This window comes from Meriones unguiculatus, chromosome 1 (assembly GCF_030254825.1).
Source record: "Meriones unguiculatus strain TT.TT164.6M chromosome 1, Bangor_MerUng_6.1, whole genome shotgun sequence".
Taxonomy (NCBI): domain Eukaryota; kingdom Metazoa; phylum Chordata; class Mammalia; order Rodentia; family Muridae; genus Meriones; species Meriones unguiculatus.
The window spans coordinates 120,200,658-120,215,845 of NC_083349.1; the positions used below are offsets into that span (position 1 = coordinate 120,200,658).

The following is a 15,188-nucleotide window of genomic DNA, read 5'->3' on the forward strand; positions in this document are numbered from 1 at the left end:
TATTGAGCAGATACTATTGAAAGGAGCAGGAATAGAGCACATTCAGTGGTTCTCAGTCTGTAGTTCAGGAAGGACACTTTCCCATGGGTGACATATCAGATAGCTTGTACATCATATATTTACACTATGATTCGTAAAAGTGGCAAAATTGCAATTATGACTTAGTAATGAAACTCATTGTATGGTTGTGGGTCACCACAACATGAAGAACTGTATTAAAGGGTCACAGCATTCAGAAGGGGAGAACCAGTGGATCCCCTGGCTCATGTGATCTGGTAGGAATTCTAGAACAAGCCACAGTAAAGTTAACAACTGTTAAAGGCAGAGGACAGAAAGCAGGACCTCAGCAATGGCTCCACCTTCAGAACATTTCCTGTCAATGCATGGTCTGAGGTCTCTGCCTTAAACTAGGACAGTCCACTTGCAGTCCCTGTGCTCAGAATGTGGGCTCCCTCTGCTTGTCCACCTGTCCTCTACCTCTGGGGGCTTCTGTGAGAGAAGTATACAGCCTCTTGTTTAATAAACAGTGCACAGCCGCTTGTTTAATCCCTCTTCTTAGGATATGTAAAATGGTTTCACGGCTCTAACAGACCTAGGTTTACCTTCTTCAGAACAGCTTGGTGCTGGTCCGAAAACCAGCCCAGTAAGAGAACTGGGTGATTCGTTTCTTGGAATCTGTCTAATCCTTTAGAAATCTTATATTTTATATGTTTCTTTTAAAGTTTTTTAAATCTCATTAATTTTACACGATTAGAAACTGGAAATGTAAAAACATGCATTCTTCTTTGAATGTCTAACTGTGCCTCCCATTAAAGCCATTTGCCATTTTGCTGTTAGTACTATCTTAAATTTTGAACGCCATGTATCGGCCGTCATCTGCATTAAAAACAAATTACTATTTTTTGCATATTAGCATATTGTTTCTTTTTGTCCGTGTTTTCTCCTTTCTTATTCTCTTTTCTTTTTTGTATGATATATGTTTGAGAATGTGTTATGTCATTTCCTTTGAAAGATAAAGTTACTGAGTCATTTCATGTCCAATGACACTGTTCTTTTGTAGTTAATTAAATTAACTTGTAATTTAATTTCAAAAACAAAATAATTTTCCCATTGATGAAAATTACTAGAACACAGTCTTCTAGAAACTCTGTTTGGTTCTGTTTTGTACTAAATATCATACGCACTTTGTATGGCACACACATTTAAAGTTATTTAGTTATTACTTTAATGCATATGTGTGTACTGGGGGGAGTTGTTACGCAACCTTGGAGATGTGGCGGTCAGAGGTCAACTTTGTGGAGCAGGTTCCCTTCAGCATTTATGTGGAGTAGGAAGCAGGTCATATGCCTACACAGCAAATGCCTTTACATGCTGAGCCATCTTGCTGGCCCAGAGTTGTGGTATCATGTTTGGCATTTTTTTTCCTCATTTGAATATTTAGGTCTCCTTAACAGCATTGGAAACTTCACTTAAGTCTTACTAGTATTATACTAAATTATTCTTCTGCCTTTTTTCTCTCTCCTGTCTTCCCTCCTCCTCATGCCCTTTCCCTTTTACTTCACCCTCAAGGTCCTCTTTCCTTGCTTTTCTCTCTGTTCTCTCTTCACCTTCCTTTCTGCTTCTCCTTCCTACAAGTCCCCCTCCCTCATCACTGTGCATATCTGTTTTTACTGTTCAGGAATCTTTGTTTAAGTCATTTCTTACAATTTCCGTTAATTTTGATAAAGCTCAGTGTAAGCGAGTCTTATTTTTCTTCCTTTTGATTAATATATGTCCTCCTTGTATTTAGGCATTCGGTACAGCAGTGTGCATATTTGTTTATTTCACATATATTCTCAGAGTATCTAAGAATTCTAATTAGCTCTTTTCATAGCATCCCAATCCCTTTGTTTACAGTGAAGACTTCTTATCCTTCTAACAGTATGGTCTGTTATAATGACATTACTATTTTTTTTTTTCTCTGAGACTTCAAGCTCCCAGAGGTTTACTTTTCTTCCTATTGAATGACTACATTTCTTTCAAAATGTCATGTCCTTACATGTTTGTTGCTTCAAGATTTTCCTTTCACCATTCAATCTAAAATCTTTTGTAGATCTTTTCATGGATCTTTTCTTAGACTATGTTCTTGAGCCTCTGGGGATTGAGAATTTTGCTGGAAAAAAACAGCTTTGCTATAGTTTGAATCTAGAATGTTCTTGGAAGCCTTCTATGCTAAAGGTTTTATTGTCAACTCTAAAATCTGAGGCTTAGGGGAGGGTGCTAGGAAACTGGGACCAGCTGGGTTGGGTCTAAGCTCTCCCCTGTTTCTTTTGTACCCCTACAGCACTGATGATCACTCTCATCCACTTTGATCTTACAATTGCAAAGGCATCAGACCTCCTGATCAGGTTCTAGAATCTCTGAACACAGAAGACACAGCAACCATTTTCTGTTTTTCTTTTCTTTTCTTTTCTTTTCTTTTCTTTTCTTTTCTTTTCTTTTCTTTTCTTTTCTTTTCTTTTCTTTCTTTCTTCTTCTTTTTCTTCTTTCCTTTCTTTCTTTCTTTCTTTCTTTCTTTCTTTCTTTCTTTCTTTCTTTCTTTCTTTCTTTCTTTCTTTCTTCTTTCTTTCATGAGGTCTTTGGATTTGTCACAATACCAGAAGACTAACTAGCACCTTCTTTCTGGTTACTTCTCTCTTGTTGTTGGTGACAACTCACACTTCTCACGCTTTCAAAGGTAAATAGATACCTTGAGGCAGTGACATGTGTTTAGCCACTATGCCTCAATGCACTGTCCCCAGTGTAGTTCCCATGCCGAAAACAAATGTGTTATGGGAAAGGGATGATGGTCCTGTAGGTCCAAAAGCTGCTTTTTCATTAATCACTGTCTCAAATATCCAGAGAGCCTGCCCATTCCATTAAGTCTTTGCTCGAAACATATAGAGTGATTTTTCTTTCTGCAGAATTTTCCCCTATGTATAAAGAGGAGCCAGGTTTCCTACAAAAGAATGTTGCTTTGTTTTGTCTCTACATATATACAGACATATATACAGAAAGACAAACACAGAAAGCTATACATATATGCACACACAGGCACACTTACATATATACATAGCCATGTACAAACATACATATACACAGAGACACCTATATATACACATGCACACATACACACAGACCATACACAGACAGAAGAGATACAAACACGTATATTCACACACATCATGCACACACATAAACACATGCACAGACATACACTCACATATAAACACATATCTCTGTGCATCTCTCTCTGATATAGTCAATAAATATTCTAAGGTCTTTATACAATTTTGCCACTTTGTCAAAGACTCAAGGTTGTGAGAGGGGAAAGTATTTAGAAACAAAGATGCTGACAGTTGTACATATCACTACAGGAGTGTTGTTGATTCCAGCGCTGTTTGGTAAGCAGCTAGAATCCCTGAAATTCTCATTCAACACAAAGGGATCTTCTTCATCTTCTCTGTCATAGGCCTTTTTCCTCTTTTGCAGTGAAAATGTTGATTCTCTACAGCTCATTGCTTAGACTGTTTTTTATGGTTTGATTCTGGAGTATTTGTAAAAGCTCATGGTTTTCACGCTAGGTCTCTGGCTTGTGGTAGTGTTTGCAGAATAGTGGATGCTTTCATAGGTGGGGCCCTGCTTGACATAGGACACACCTGCCTCTCACTCCAGTCTAGAGTTCACTCCCTGCCAGTCTCTAAACACGTACATAATAAGCCACTACCACAGGCCATAATAAGCTACTACCACAGCCCATCTTCTTCACTTTTAGTAATCCAACACTGATGGATTTTATATCAGCCACACCCTTCCTCTCGTCATTTGTTTCTGTGTAATAATTTGGTCACAAAATGCCTACCACAGTTTCTAGTAGCACACTTTGACAGTTGCTTTCCCTATATCATGGTGAGAAATAGAACCACTGTCTAGGGCTTGGATGAATGTGGTGTTCTTGTGCATTTATTTTCATCTTATTGTATATAATCAACGTTATGAGTCTCAGTATTGTTTGGCTCAACTCCCCTTTCTCCACAGGATGCCTGTTATTCATTTGAAATGCAGGAGTCTATTTGAGATTATATATGTTTGGGGGCATTTAATTCCCCTTTCTTACTGACTTAATTTTGTGTTTTAAGTTGAATATTCTCCTGTATCTCAAAGTGAGAACTATGTAAGAATTAAGCTCAAGCAAGTATTTCTTTTCTTCTGTCCCCACTCTTTCTTTTATCCTGTGCTCAAGTTTTATTAATCTATGCTCACCGTTTCTCTCTCTTTATAGATCTGTGTGGATATGTGAACTGATAGGTGTGTGATGTTTATCAAAAATTAGGCACAGAAAAAATATAATGACCTGTAGGACTCAGGATGCATCTTCAGTGTGATAGTGTGTTAGCCAAACCTTGGTGTTATCCTTCATCTCCCTTGCTCCCTCCATTATTTCTTTTTTTCCTGTCTACATGAAATATGTAGTCAGATTTATTTAGTTTTGATTAATCACTTCTATATATGTGTCTTCTACAGATACCCTCAATTACCTCCATTTTTCTTTATCCATTCACTCTCCATTTTTTTGAGTTTTACACTATACGCTTTGACTTCATTGATTTTTATACAGTAATCAATGATGTTATTTCACTTTTCCAATTCTCTTTTCATCCTTTTACACCTTTTTAAGTTACTTTAAAATTTTTTTCTTTTTTTCTTGTACAATCCCAGAATAAATATACATTCTTAGTTATTGCTTATTACCCCTGTCTCTGTCTGTTTGTCTGACTCTATTTTAGTGATTATTTATAATGGGCAGTTTATTTATGGCAATTTTATACATCATTTATTTAGGTGCCAAGATATTTGAAAATTTTCAAGTCAATGTTTTTTATTAATATTTACATTTAAAAATATTTATTATTTTTGTGCATGCCTGCATTAGTTTATCACATATGTATAGGAACACATGGAAACTAGAAAAGGGTGTGTCAACCCCTGGAGCTAGAGTTACAGCAGTTATAGGTTGTTCAACAGAAGTACTGGAAACTGAACTCAGGTCCTCTGAAAGAGCAGGAAATGCTCTTAATTGCCAAGCCATCTTTCTAGTCCCTTTATCAATATTTAAAATTTCTTATCTAGTTTTCTCTTTTTACTATTTTTATCATTTAGATTTTTAGGAATACTGGTGCTTTGCTATTTGGAATTGGAAATAAAATAAATGCATTCACTCATGTTTCCAACTTAATGCTACTTTAAAAAAATCTTACTTTAATTACTGCTATTTCAGCATGAACTCAGGAATTCTATTTTGGCTTTTTGGTCAAATGGAAAGACTATCGTTTTTGCTATCTTAGTCTACCAGCTAGAGGCCCTAGGGTCATCATATGTTAGCCTTGGCATACATTTAGGGAGGCTTTGAAACAAACATCATTCTGTTATGGTTTGACAAGCTGTAGAACATAAAAAATGAACTGAATTGCCACTTCATCTCCACGACTCCCATTATCCTCCCAATCCCACGAGTGCTGAGTCTTCTGCTGGCAGAATGGGGATTGGAGTGTCCATCAAGTTGGCTGTACGAGGGTACTTGGTAGGTAGGCAAGATCTTGGAACAAAAGGTGGAAAATATTCAGTGTGAGGAAGACAGCATAAGAAAGGGTGCAGCAAAGGGTGATATGGGAAATTAATTCCCCAGGAATAATACAAGTCTTGAGTGTGGAATTGAGATGGGAAAGATGGGACTACAACACAAAAGCTTTCTCAGCCCAGCGTGTTGCTCACTGGGGTGCACTGGTGAGGAAATCAATTCTTTCAGTAGGCAAAACCCTCCACTGAGAAGAAAATGCCCATGGCGGCCAAGGTCACTGGTGCATTACATCTTCCTTCATCTTGACATTTCCTAGGGCGCTTTATGTTTTATACATTAGAACGGTGATCCTTGGCTCCACATTGTTCTCCTTCCCTGTAGCTTTTACAAAATCCCCACATCTTGACACAAGTTAATGTTTTACTGGTATTATTGAGACCTGGTTTCACAGTAGGGTTCTCAGGTCTCCAACTGTACAAAGAATGCTGCGATCATCCTTAGGGTAATCTGAACAGACAGCTCTGATGATATTCAGTATGCTTAGAGTTCTCAGCATAACCTTTGGTGGGGAGGAACATGACATATCATTTCATGAAATGTAATTTCTTTACAAGATATGCTTCATTATTATAAACTCTAAAGAACAAACAGAGTGAGAGAAGAGCTGAAATGGAGAACAAAGGGTACAAATGGAAATAGAGAGAGGAGGAATAGAGAGACAAGAGAAGAACCATAATGAAATGAGCTTTTTTTGATGAGCAGCCCAATACAATAATTTACAGCCTTCCATGTTTACAAGAATCCTCAAAGTGTTACAAACTATTTGTTTCATGCTAGAGAACTTTATGACTTTTTGTGGTTAGATGTTTAACCTTTGTAGTAATACTTTTGCTGGCAACCTTGACTCATGGTTCAGACCATGTGAAACAAGTCCATTTAATACAGACTGAATTAAAGAACAAGTTCCAAGAGAATCCATTGAAGTGAGAAGAGTCTCAGCAGCAGTCTGAGTTACTAAAATGACAGTGGCTTTGTGGACATTATTGCTTCTGTCCAGTTTCTATGGTATGCATTGAGGACTACACCACACCCATTTCAGTAATGTGACATTACTGTGGTTACTGTGCTTGTTTATTCCAAATGCTAGCCTCCCAATCTTCCCAGAGAACAGTTCACATTTCCGTAATTCCGTATCTTCTGCAGTGTACACTTCAGAATCCTAATTAAGTCACTTTGTCGTTTTGGGACTCAGTTTGCAAATGGCTGATCGGGCTATATATTTTAGGAAGCTAATCTGCTGTCACATGAATACCCATCAAATAATTTTTTTTTCTTTAAAGTTTACTCAATACAACACAATCTCCAACTTCAGTGAGATGGCTGACCACGGCCACGGCCAGAGCCACCTGTAAAGTGGAATTCCGCTGCTGAGCCAGCCCCAGCCTCGGCTTTCTTGTCAGCCAGGGGGCACAGCCCTCCTTCTGCAGGTGTCTCTGTCTGCCTCCCCTCTTGTGAATATTGCAGGTCTCTCACCCTCTGGACCTTTGGGCCCTGCCAGCCTCAGGACGGCTGTGGCGCAGAGTGGTGGGCACGATCTCGGAGGGTAGGTGTAGGTACTCTCGGAGATACTGGACGCCCTCATTCGTAAGGTACCGGTAGAAATGTCTCCAGGCAAACTGCTCCTTCACATAGCCCCGGGACTTGAGAGACTGCGTGGCCTTCATTACGTGAAGGTTGGGCACATTCTCGTCTGCCAGCTCTGGGTGTTTGGGCATATGGTCATCTTTCTTGGCAACCATCACTCCCTCCTTGAAAAGGAGTTCGTAGATGGCAATCCGGTTCTTCTTAGTTAAAGAAATGAGAATAAGAGGGTTTTGTGGTTGAAGTAGTGAACCGGAGTGTGGCTCATTTTGACTTCTCAAACTATTTCACACTCCTTCACTATTCTCGAATATCAGATGGTACATAGGTGGCAGGGAACTTCATATTCCATTTAAAAATGTCATCTTCACAATGAATGCATGTTAATGACAGACAAGAGACATTTATTTGTTGAGGTATTGGCTATCGTTCCAATGAGAAGTGGTCTTTTAAAAGGATGCTCAATTTGCCACTAAGGACAAAACAACACACTCTAGGGGATTGCAATGTTCAGACTGAAGAGATAATAAAAGTGCTTGAAATGTTATCTGAAAAGGAAAAGAGCTTGAGGGAGCAGGCATGAGCAACAGAACTTATATAGTGAGCATTCAATTATTTTCCAGGGGAGGAAGAATTGAGGCATTTTATTTTGAAGAACAAAATGGAGAATTTTTTTTCAAACCATTCTTTTTGTTTCTCTAAAATATTTCAAAATATTTGACATTCACAGACTTTTAGGGGAAAGAGGGGATATTTCTTCCAGGATGATAGAACATAAATAGGTTGTAAGCTTTTACCAGTAAAGAAAGTTGAGGTTTGTTAAGCTGGGGCATAGATTTATGCCACAGAATATGAATGTTGTAGCTGTTTTGAACACATGCAAATTTTTAAAGGAATGAATTTATGAGTGCAGACTTCACCAATACAAGGAACTCTTTTAAAAGCTGGCATAAACCAAAGGTTCTTGCTAACATTTAAAAGATTCTCATACATCCAAAGTGATTTTCAAATGTTTCACTACAAGAAGCAAAAAAGCAAAGGGGAAAAGCATGTTTTCCAAATCACCTGAAAATCACCCAAAACTGAGAAAGAGATTTAATATATAATAATATACCTAAAATTTCTTTTACTGACTTGACAATACCATCAAGAAGGCGTTGCTATCACCCACCTACTCCCCCTATAAGCTGCCAGACTGATGAAGGTACATGAGCTTTCTGGTCTTTTGGCAAGTGTATCCTTGCATGTAGGTGTTCCTGGAGAGTGAATGGCCTTTGACAAAATCCTCTCAAAGTCCTAGACCATGTTTCACCTCTTTGCTGTGTGACCTTCAACACCACAGGTGTTTACCAAGTAAATTATAATGTGATTTGCAAACAGTTGTTTTCAAAGGTCTTTGGTGATAAATATGGATCTATTTTCATTTTTCTGCATGTAGATATCCAGTTGGACCAGCAACACTTGTTGAAGATGCTGTCTTTTTACCCCCATTGAATGGTTTTGAGTTCTTTGTCAAAAATCAAGTATTCATAGGTATATGAGTTTATTTCTGTGTTTTCTATTTGATTCCAATTATCCTCCTTTCTATTTATATGCCAATACCATGTGGTTTTATTACTATTGCTCTGTATTATAGCTTGAGATCAAGGATGGAGCTAACTCTAGATGATCTGTTCTTGTACAGGATCATTTTAGCAACTCTGGGTATTTTGTTTCTCCATATGAAGTTGAGAATTTTTCTTTCAAGGTCTGTAAAGAATTGTGTTGCTATTTTGATGGGAATTGCATTGAATCTGTAGATTGCTCATGGTAGGATGGCATTTTCACTATGTTAATTCTACCAATCCATGAGCACGGGAGATCTTTCCATCTTCTGATATCTTCTTTAATTTCTTTCTTCAGGGACTTGAAGTTTTTTTCAAACAGGTCTTTCACTTGCTTGGTTAGAGTCACCACAAGGTACTTTATGCTATTAGTGGCTATTGTGAAGGCTGTTGTTTCCCTGATTTCTTTCTCGGCCCTTTTGTCTTTGGTATACAGGAGGGCTTCTGATATTTTTTTGAGTTGATTTTGTATCCAGTCACTTTGCTGAAGGTGTTTATCAGATGAAGGAGTTCTCTCGTTGAATTTTTGGGGTTTCTTAGTGGTCTTTGGGATAAACTTTGAAGCAACCAACATAGGATTTTAGAAATATAATTTGCTCTATTCAGTACCCAGAACAATTTCAGCAGTTGTTGTGTTCTGTACTAATTCACATATATGATAATACAATTAATTTAAATTTATTAAGCGCACACTAGGCCGTGAACTTTGGTAAGCATTACAACATGATAAGACACAAACAGATCAGATCTGATATTTTGGCATCATAAAGAATGAGAGAAATGTGTGAATCAAAAGTATACATAAAACTTTTAAATAGAAATATGATATGACCTGGTGAACCATACAAAGTAGCAGAGATCGTTGATGATATGTTCCATATTACAGTATGCCTTATTGTCCAAAAATCATACAAATGACTGGCATATGCTCATTTCCTCATAGTCATTTTCATTATGTTCATTTTTCTCATCAAACCTGTTGTCAGCACTGGCAATTAAGAGGTGAATTTCGTGAGACTGATTAAAAAAATCTACTCTGAGGAATAACTCTGAGCTAGGAATGGGAAATGGATCTATAATTCACAGGTAAATATCAGAAAGAAAAGTATATTAGGCAGAAAAAAAAATGGGTTGTACCAACCATCCCAGTTTGTGGCAGCTATTTGCTAGTATTCTTCCTTCTACCTCATTGTCCAAGGCAGACACCAACCCACTGAGACAAAAAGTAGCTGGACACATGCTAAACTACCATTCTCAGACCACAAAAGAACTGAAGATCTTGATCTGGGCCCAGTACCCTATGTCTGTAATCCCAGCACCCTGGAGGCAGAAGCAGACAGATCTCTGCGAGTTTGAGGCCAACCTGGTCTACAAAGCAAGTCCAGGGCAGTTAACGCTACACAGGAGAAAGCCCTGTCTCAAAACAAACAAAAACAAAACAAAACTGAAGATCTTTCCAGCAAATGGAAAGCAACATCAAGAGAATTCAAGTCATAGTAATTTCAAGGAAAAAAAAAAGGCATGACTCAGGCTGGGGAAATAACACAGCGAGTAGACTCTTGCTCATGAATGTCATGGCCTGAGTTTCCATCCCTAGAACCTTCAAAAAACCTGACTGTACTCTGCTATGCTTGCAGATGGAAGCCTAGCATAGCTGTCTTCTGAGAGGCTTCACCTAGCAATGGATAGAAACAGATGCTGAGACTCCCATCCAAACATTGTTTGGCATGCAGAGAGCCTGTGGAAGAGTAAGGGAAAAGAATGACCTGGTAGGGGACAGAAACTCCACAAGAAGATTAACAGAGGCAACTAATCTGTGTCCAGTAGGGCTTGTGGAGACTGAAGCATTTTCCAAGGACTATTCATGGACTGAACCTAGGCCTACCATACATATGTACCTGATAGGCAGCTTCATCTTCATGTGGGTTCCCTAGGAAGGGGAGCGGTGGCTCTCTCAACCAAGGACCCTGTTGCATGCTTTTTGACCATATTCCTCTCTCAGGGCTGAGGAACAGGATTTGCTCAATCCTGATGTGACTTGACATGCTACAGTAGGTTGGTGGTGGGGGAACACCCCTTTTCTGAGGGGAAGGGGATGGAAAATAGGAAGGAGAGGGAGCGAGGAAAAGAGGGGAGGGACTACAATTGGGATGTAGAGTGAATAAATTAATTAATTAAAAAGTAAAACCTGACTGTGATACTGAATTAATATAAACCCAGTGCTTATCTGTTGATCTGGTAGAAGGCAGAGGCAGGATAGTTCTTGGAACTTGTGTCGCAGCAGGCCTGGTATGCATTGGCAGAAACAGAGGACTCTTCAAACAGCGAAGAAGATGAAAACAGACACACAAAGTGGTTCTCTTACCCCCACAAGTTCACTGTGGCATACAACCACCTAGTTCACACACATAAGCACTCTCTCTGTCTCTGTTTCACTCATTTTCTCTCTCTCACACAAAGCAAATGAGTAAGTAAAATGTAAGAGAAAGAAAAGACAATTAGTTATGTAAAGTACAATTTTGCAAAAATCATGCAAATTGCAATTGAATTGAGACAAGAGGAAGCTATTACAGAAGGTATTAAAAATAGCCTATACAAAGCAAGGCATTTGCATGTAGAGTGAGATTTTTATGTGTATTATTTAATATAAAACAACCAATATGATTATAGAAGAGAGGAATTAAGGCAGTGTAAAACATAATTTCTCCATTGATGTTTAAATGTGTGATGTCAACCTTAGTTTGAAACGAACTCTTGGATGCAAGTAGTTTGGGGGGAGATGTTCAGCACATGAGGAAGGCAATAGAGTGGGGTGAGTAAGGGAGTAAGTCCTTTGTGAAGGGTAAACTGCTGAATTTTCCTGTTTCTGCATAAGACCCAGGGACTCATGTTTTATACAGCAAATCCCAGAGGGTATGGAATCCATGGTCTTAAAAGATAAGTGATCACCTTAAGACTGATGTCTCCCGGGCTTTATGTTAGGTCTCCTATGCTTTGTGGCTGGTATATTTAAGTAGGTCAGTGAATACTTGATAGCAGAATTAACATGCCAGCAAATACGTATTTCTTTTTCTTTTTTCTTTGTTTATTAATAATTATTATTTATTACAAACTATTCACTGTATTCTGGCTGTAGCCCCCTCTCTCATCTCTTCCCAATCCCCCCTCCCTCTTTTCTTCCCCTATGCTCCTTCCCTAGTCCACTGATACGGGAAGACTTCCCTTCTATCTGACCCTAGCCTATCTGGTCTTATCAGGACTCACTGCCCTGTCTTCCTCTGTGTGGCCTGGTAAGGCTGCACACCCCAGGAGGAGATGATCAGAGAGCCTGCCTGAGTTCATGCCAGAGAGAGTCCTCTGCTCCCCTTACTAGGGAGCCTACTTGGAGACTGAGTCTATGGGCTACATCTGAGCATGAGTTTTAGGTCCTCTCCATGCATGGTCCTTCGTTGAGGTATCAGTCTCTGCAAGGATCCTAGATCCCAGTATTTTTTGGCTTTGTTGGTCTACTTTTGGAGCTCCTGTCCCCTTCAGGTCTTTCTATCTCCACTTCTTTCATACAATTCCATGCATTCTGAGTAAAGTTTGGCTATGAGTCTCAGCATCTACTTCAATAGCCATATATCCAAAATTTGCTCAACTATATAACAAGGACATTTGTTCAACCATATTTATAGCAGCTTTATTCGTAACATCCAGAATCTGGAAACAACCTAGATGTCCCTCAGAAAAGGAATGGATACAGAAATTTTGGTATATTTACACAATGGAATACTAGTCAGCAATTAAAAACAACAAAATCATTAAATCATTACATTTGCAGGGAAATGGTGGGAACTAAAAAAGAACATTTTGAGTGGGGTAACCCAGAAGCAGAAAGACACATATGGTATAAACTCACTCATAAATGATTATTAGATATATAATATAGGATAAGCATACTAAATCCATACTTCTAAAGAAGATAAACAACAAGGAGGACCCTAGGGAAGATTCTCAATCATCATTCAGAAGGGCAAACATGGTATACATCAGAAGCAGTAGAAGACAGGGAACATTATAGGAGCCTACAAGAGACGGCCTCTGAATGTATTTATTTTTCTGTTTAGAAAAACATTATAAATATTTCATAAGTAAGTGTGAAGTATCCACAATTTAGAAAACTACTCTATACAATTATTAAGATAAAAAACTCTTTTGTTCGGCATGTTTTTCTACACAGAGAGTCATTTACACAAGTATGTTTGTGTTTGTGTACATATGAGATGTTAGGATATCTTTAATCCTAGTATCAACATATTAAAATATGATGGAACCTCTATGGCAAATAAATAATAACAAACAAAATGTCTCAGCTGTTAAGACCTGGGTACTGTTCCTGACACCTGCATGATGGTTTACAACTCTATGAAACTCCAATACCAGGGAATTTAACAATTTCTGCTGACCTCAGGCACGAGGATCACATATGATACAGAAACATACATGCAGGAAAAGCACGCATGTAAACAAACAAACAGACAAACCAAGTAAATTTTTAAAAGACAAAACTAAAATATTATCCACATTAGAAATAATAGGTGCAATAAATATAAATGTATAAACCTGGAAAAATGAAACTAAAAATGTTATGTTTAATTTTAATTTAAAAAAAGAAAAACTTCATAAACAAATATATAGTTATAATGATTGTTATAGTACCTAAAACTCTCAGTGTGGAGCTGAAGCTATATCTGGAAAATAATTTTTTGCTTTAAAGTATAAACTTTCTCAAAAGAAATAGTAATTGCTTAATTGACCATTCAACACTAATTTTGAAGTAGTTTTTAAAATTGTCCATATGTGCTTAATAAAATATGAAAAAAAAATAAAGATAAAACAAATGCACAAATCATTTGCAAAATGTTAATAAGTGGGAGAAACAGAAGTACAAACAATTAAGAGTTTAACAAATGTTAAATGAAGAGACACACACATAAAAAATCTCTTCCAAAATGTAAATTCTGCATGGAATATATTATTTTTCATAAAATTTATAAGCACAATTAATTTCAATTAAGAAATATCAAAGATATAAGCGTGCTCTCTGTGTAAATAGTTCCTACTGTCCCAGGTACACATTTGTGATTCTGATGACATTTAAACCATTATACAAACCTTCATGTAAATATAAAAGTTCTGTGTTATAAACAGGTACATTTATACTCTGGATGCAATGAGATCCAGGATGTTTGGAACATGATGGTCATCACAGCAACTTCCCAGGGACAAATATTTTGTTGTGCTTGAGCTGGGTATTGAAAGATGAGAACAATATATCCTAGAAGAATTAGAAAGAGCAGCATTTAAGATATAGCTAATTTATAAATTATACTTGTATAATTTAATAAGTGGGAGAAACAGAAGTACAGTGTGTCCCTGGAAGGCACGACTCAAGCAGAACTCAGCTAAAACTTTGAACGTGGGTAGTAAGTCATGTATATGCAAAAGAATTGAAGGCTGGAAGATTAGGCTGTAATAGTAATGTTCCAGAGGGACTTTCATTAGACAGTTAGTAGGATCCATGGTTGAAATATAATTAAGTTAACTTTAAAAATACCTGGATAAGTCATTATACTGAGAGCGCAGTGATCATAAACTAGGATATATCCAAGATCCAAGGAGGAAACACTGTGGTAGGACATTAAATTCAGTTCACATACTAGGCAGGAGAATAAAACATGTATTTATGAATACATAATTTAGTAACATCAGTTCACAACCCCTACAGAACTGCCTTGCATGGGAAACTCACTTAGCCAAGCAAAGCTGTTGGAAAATCAGTTTTCCTTCCATGGCCAATACATTTGCTCTGACCGTTTCAGTTATCCTCAGTTCTGTTTTCTGCCCTTTGCTGATATGTTCTGGAATAGCTATTTGGGAGTCTCTAAAACTCTTCCTTGAGGCATTCACATTCTTTCTGCTTTCATGGGTTTTGTTTGTGCGCATGCTTTCATATCTTGGTAAGCATTTACTGTTTATTTATTTTTTTCCTGAACATCTTCACATAACACTTTGTGAAAGTGAAAACTAAGGAGGCCTGATATTGTTAGTCATTAACTGAATAATAAAAAACAAAAATTGACACAAATGAATGGTACCAGTGTGATCATGGTGCTGGAATCTAGCATTTAACCAATTCTATTTTTTTTTTCTCTAAAATCTTTCCTGAAATTTTTTAATTGTTCAGATTAATTGGTCTTTTTTACACTTCCAAGGATATATTTTCCCCCTACTACTACCTTCCCTTAGTTTTTTTCGCCTTTTATTTTTCTGCCCAGAATATCCTTTACCCTTTCACTGGCTTT

General features: G+C 37.6%; 1 pseudogene; it reads right to left on the reverse strand.

Annotated features, from left to right (window-relative positions):
* Nucleotides 1-6,964: 6,964 nt before the first annotated feature.
* LOC110561454 (small ribosomal subunit protein eS10-like) lies at nucleotides 6,965-14,829 on the reverse strand (annotated as a pseudogene).
* Between the last annotated feature and the right edge of the window lie 359 nt (nucleotides 14,830-15,188).